We start from the raw sequence: 6,258 nt of genomic DNA on the forward strand, positions 1-6,258 counted from the left end.
ACTGACTTTGAAGATATATTCCTTTGCTTTAGCGATTGCTTTTCAGAAGCATTATTTGCAACCAGATTTCTCCCCCTCTTACTGGGATTTGGGAGATGAGTGGTTTTATAAGGTACATTCACTCTTTCTGGTGCATTCGCTACAGGAATATGAGACTTTGTGACACCCTTGTGGTCAGTAAATGCATCTGGCAGGTTATTTGCAAGGTGTTGTAAATTTATGATCCTCTGAACTTCTTGTTCAGATTCTAAAGTACGTGGATCTAAATATTGAAAGCCAGTGGCATTCCAATTGATTTCTCGGCATTCATTATGGTACAAGTCTCCCCCTAATGCTTGGAAATTATCTTTATCAAAGATGGAATCAGCATACCGGGCTGTGAACAAGTCCCCTGTAAGGGGCTCGAGGTATTTAATAATTGACAGAGAATTATATCCCACATATACGCCCAATCTTCTATGGAGGCCCATTGAAGTACGATACGGTGGTGGAATCGGTAAGTATACAACACAACTGAAAATTCGCAGATGAGAAATACTTGGTTGATTTCCATATACTATTTGCAACTGGGAGGTTGCATGATCTGTAGTTGGTCTGATTTGAATCAAATCTGCGGCGTGCAAGACCTCATGACCCCAACATGATGTAGGCAATTTGCAATTATGTAAAAGTGGTCGAGCAATCCATTTTATTCTCTTGATAAGAGCTTCAGCAAGACCATTTTGAGTATAAACATATGGTACTGAATGCTCTAGATTGATACCTAGAGCTATGCAATAATCATTAAATGCTCGTGAAGATAATTCTGCAGCATTGTCCATTCTAATGGACTTTATCCTTTGTTTAGGATAATTAGCTCGTAATTTGATAATTTGATCTATTAATTTTTCCAAAGCATGGTTACATGTGGACAAGAGGCACACATGTGACTAGCGAGTAGATGCATCAATAAGCACCATAAAGTACCTGAAAGGCCCAGATAAAAGTTGAATTGGACCACATATATCTCCTTGAATAAGTTCAAGGAAATTAATATGTTCATGTTTAATTTTAAGGTAAGAAGACCTTAAAATTACTTCCATGTGGCATAGGCGGTGCACACAAAATCAGATGATTATGAGAATCTTGCAATATTTATGTTGTGATCAATAGAATTGCGAATAATTTTTCTCATCATCCCAATGCTAGGATGACCAAGGTGATTATGCCAAGTCTTGAACTTATCAAGATTTTGAAAAATTATTTTAAATGCAACATGTGTTACGGGTGTGATGTACGTATAGTACAATCCAGATGAAAATGAGGGAAATTTCTCAAGTACCTTCTTGTTAAATCTGTTGGATTTGGTGAGAAATATGAATTCATCACCATTCTCAGTTTGAGTTTCAATATGGAAGCCATTAAGACGAATGTCTTTATAACTGAGTAAGGTATGAGTTGAATCAGAATACAAGAGTGCATCCTCGATTACTAATTTTGTACCGATATGGAGTCTTATTGTGGCTCGACCTGAACCCACAATCAATGCATCGTGACCGGTGATGGTCATAACATTTCCATGTTTCTTATGTAATATATGGAAATATTTTTGCTCTCGTAAGATTGAATTAGTGGTACAGCTATCCACTAAACAAATTTCTTCTTTCTCCATCTGTTTGTGTCCCGTAAAAGATTCTATATATATAAAGGAGAAAATTCAGTAGGAATTTAACTCATGTATAGAATAAAGTGCTGATATTATTTAATACATGTCAAAGGTACATGTTTGGATACAAACGAAACAATATACAACACTTAATAGGATAATATTAGGCTAATGACAACTAGGATGAGTCAAAAATCTAAGAGAGATCTCCGAATATGTCTTGGGAATGAAATTCCATGAGCATATCATCCACATTGAGGGGGTCGTCCTCCTTCTGATGAACCGGATCTTGATTGTTCAGAGGAACATCTTGAGAAGATCCCGCGACCATATCGTCAGCAGATTGTTCATTGATGTGTGCTCAAATTTGTCTCCATGAACTTGCTTGCCTTTCCCAATAGAGTTGAGATATAAATCCACTAAGTGCCTAGGAATCCAACACTTGTTTGTACGATGATTCTTACATCCACAGCACTGACAAGCATGAGAGTTGTCTTTGGTATTATTCTTGAATTGACTTTTGTCTTTGGCAATACCACGCTTTTTTTGCATATTGGAAGGCTTCCACTTTCCTTTACCCTTCATGTTGTTCCATTTATGGCCACGAAATTTATTAGTATTCTAAGTATTAGCATGTACTTCAGGAAGTGGAGTAGCGCCTGTTGGGCGATTATGATGATTTTTCATAAGAAGTTCATCATGTTTCTCTGCCTGTAGCAATGTATATATCAACTCGAAATATTTAATGTATTTCTGTTGGCGATACTGCTGTTGCAATACCCAGAATGATAGATGAAAAGTGCATAATGTCTTTTCAATCATGTCATCATCTGATACTGTTTGACCACAGAACTTCAGCTTGGCGCAGATTTTGTGAACTTGAGAGCTATAACCTACTACGGATTTAAAATCCTGAAAGCGAAGTAGAGACCAGTCCGTCACGTCCCAAATTCCATAATCACATAATTAAGCATAATTATGCTTCTTAAGCATTATGTTTAATTTTGTGTAATTTGTTTTGTGACTCTAGAGCGATTCGTTTAAAGTCATTCGGATGAGAGAAAGAAATTCGGGAGAGAAAAGAATTGGATTCGCAGTCAAAATGGACTTCTTTCTCTTGTACGTGGGCCCCACATGTGGCCCCACCCTCCAACCACTCAAGTGGGCAACCCTCACCTGCCCTCTCTCTCTCCCATCTGCTCCCTCACTCCCACTCCCGTGCCTCTCTCCTCTCCCAACCAGCCAAAGCAAGGAGAGCAAGAGCTCTCACTCCCTCTCTCACTCCTTCTCTCCATTTCTTCCAAAATCCGAGCTCAAGAGAGGGATTGAAGGTATGCATGTGGTACTATTGCAATATAGAGCTCATAAGCTACTCATCCATCCAATTCATTTTTGTTTTCTCGAAAGATTCAAGCCTGATTTGATGTCTTTTGGTGTTCTTGGTTGAAGCACAAGGAACACCGGAGTTCTCCGATTTCCCTCCGTTTCCTCCATTCCTCGGTGGTCACCCAACTCAACAAGCATCTTAAGTAAGTTTCTTAGGCTCCCCATGGCAAGAATTCGTGATTTGGTTGATCGATTTTGAGTTTTAGCAATGTTCATGAGTTTTTGAGATTTTGGACCAAAATAAGGATTTAGATGAGATTTGAGTTAGGAATCGAGATGCTAGGTTGATGAGTGAATTCTAGACTCCATAAACCATCTCAAACATATTCCTCTTTAGTTGGAAAAGATTGCAATTCGATTTGGCAATTTTTTCCTCAAAATCAGAGAAGTTATGAGCAGTGCTGAGTATCCGCATAAAAGTGCGGATAGTCCGCACAAATGCGGAGGTTCCACATAAAAGTGCAGAGGGTCCACACTTTCTGGAAAAATGGCAATTTGAATTGTATTCAAGATTTTCTTAGGGTTAAGCTATAAAGTTAGTCTAGAACTCTTGGTATAGTATATGCGTAGGAGTATCTAGCATAGATTCAAGTTTGGAGTTAAATCGATCAACGAATCGTCGAAAACACATTTTCAGCCCAGGTCCGTAGTGTCCGGACAAAAGTCCGGAGGGTCCGCATGTGTCCGGAGTATCTGGAGAATTCTTCGGATAGTCTGGAGTTTGCCTGAGTTGCGCAATGTCCGGATGTTCCGCATAATTTTGCGGATAGTCCGCATATGTCCGGAGGTTCCAGAGAATTCTCTGGAGGTTCTGCACTTTCGGCAACTTTTCAAATTAGTTTGAGTCCTAATTTTGTTCTAGCTCGCATGTTTGCACTTTTAACATGTTTTGCGCATCTTATGGCATGCATTGTTGCATTTAATCCATACTCATGGCATTGCACGCGTTATTCTTTTTAGAGAACGCCGATCCGACGACCCCGGCGAGCGAGGACGATCCGGAGGTACCCCACCTTTGTGAGCTAGTGCATCAAGGCAAGCATTTATCATATTGAACCCTATCAGTTGAACTGAATAAAGTCTAAATATTGATAAATTATGCTTATGTATAGGTTTGCATATATAGGAAGTCGATGTTGGGCTTTTATGGGTAGAAACTATGTTGATTGCATTGTCTTTACCTTGAACTATTGTTGATCTATATCCTTGTAGCCTGGGTTTATTCATGATAAGGTCTAACTTAAAAGTGATGCGAGATGCTTAGCAATGCATAGGTCCTTGGTAGAAGTCGAGCGGTGGAACGTCCCATCGTTCGCGAGCTATAGGTCAAGTTACTTTCACAATGGTTACCGTGTTGGGTTGTTGGTGTTGGTTGGTCGAGTGGTGAGTATGAGGTGAGGTGTGAGCGGTGCTAGAAGGTGTTTGTACTGCCCGGATGTGGAGTTCCCCTGGGTAGGTCGGTAGAGGAAACCAGACACCATAGACCGCTTTGCACCGGTTAAGCACCGATCGTCGAGGTAGTTAGCTTTAGCACTTACCTTACTCACCACATGCCGATCTAATGGTAAGGCGAGCTGAATACCTTCACAGCTGTGGCTTTGTGGGGCTGAACATCGACGGTGTGAGCAGGCGGGCTTGTAAGTGGTACTAGTTTGCTTCGGGAGTAGTTCTAGTATCGCCGTGCCGTACGATGCATGCCGCACACGATTGGGGCTGGTTGGGAAAGGTTGACACGGGTACCCCTTGTGTGCACTTTAGCGGGTGGCACAAGCCGTATGGTCCCTGAGTCGTGTGGGTCCAGGAGTATCCCCTTGCAGGGTGTATAAACAGTTCGAACTGCCACGCTCTCGGTCATGAGCATGCTATTGTTTCATTTGCACCTGGTCGTAGAGTTCTCGGGGTTGGTTCGGTTATATAGTTCTGATATGTGGTTTGTGGTTCGGATATGTGGGAGGTGGTCGAGATGGCACTTGTTATACATTGATACTATTGTGGTTACAGTTTCATATGATCAGTTGGTAGTTGCAGGGTAATTTCATATATGTTGGTTAAGTTAGTTGCTCACACATATGTCTAGGTTGCTTATCGCTTTAATTAACTTAACCGCATGATTATATTCTTGCTAACAACTCAATGCATAATCCTTGGAGTCGGAATATTATATACCCATATTGTGTAAGTCTTGCGAGTACCTTCGTACTCAGGGTGCTGCCCTTAAGTTGATGCAGGTACTCCGGCTGCTGAGGAGGGGGCGTTGTTTGGCTACTTTGTGCCTGCCGATTAGGGTGGCAGGCAGGAGTAGTGCATCCGACTCCGAAGCTCGAGCTTTTAGAGTGGAGCCTAAGGGCATGTGGCTCCACTCTCTTTTGTTGTCTAGTTTATGCTTTCCGCTGCGTAGATCTTTGGATAGTTAGGAGTTGAGAGTTTTTTGTCTCCTCCTAGCTCGCTTTTGTTATAAATTGTTGGAATCAGTTGCATGCTTAATTTTTGTAATATAAATGTTTATTACTTGCTCTTTATTAAGCTATGTTGTGATGTAATATGTTGGAGGCATGTGTTCCAATCCTTGGGTACAAAACACGTGCCGGGACTATCAGAACGGTATTCGGGTTAATCGTCGAGGTTGGATTATGAATAATGATCCTCCTGATGATTAATATGAATACTGTTTGGACGGTTCCTCACACAGTCGCGTTGAGCTTCTGGTCAGATGACATATTTCTATTGCTCATAATGCTCCTTGAGGGAGATCCATAGAGCAAGTGGATCTTCCTCCATGACATACTCATTTTTAAGGTTGGGGTGGAGGTGATGTCGCAGAAAGACCAAAGTAGCATATTTAGAATGCTCAGGTATTGGAGGTGCATCCTCCGGCTGTGGAGTTATGGTGGCAAGGATTCGCTGGGCAGCCAAACTGAATTTGACATCTTGTGCCTAGGTCAAGTAATTGATGCCATCCTAGCAAGCTCTGGGAAACTCTTCTTAGGAAGATCATCCATGTCCTACATGAAATGACATGTATTAATTTACTAAGAGAGTTAATTAATAGCAAATGTTTTAATTGCTTGTATAAAAATACAAGATGTTTAAAAGACAAGTGATGTAGACCTTGATATAGTATAGGCGATAAATCTCTGCCATAATGTTAGGCTCTATTTGCAATGGAATAGGTGACAGTAGTCACTGCCAACATATAGACTCTGTACAAAATGCGGGATATACACATT

The sequence above is a fragment of the Phragmites australis genome, chromosome 11 (assembly GCF_958298935.1).
Source record: "Phragmites australis chromosome 11, lpPhrAust1.1, whole genome shotgun sequence".
Classification (NCBI taxonomy): Eukaryota; Viridiplantae; Streptophyta; class Magnoliopsida; order Poales; family Poaceae; genus Phragmites; species Phragmites australis.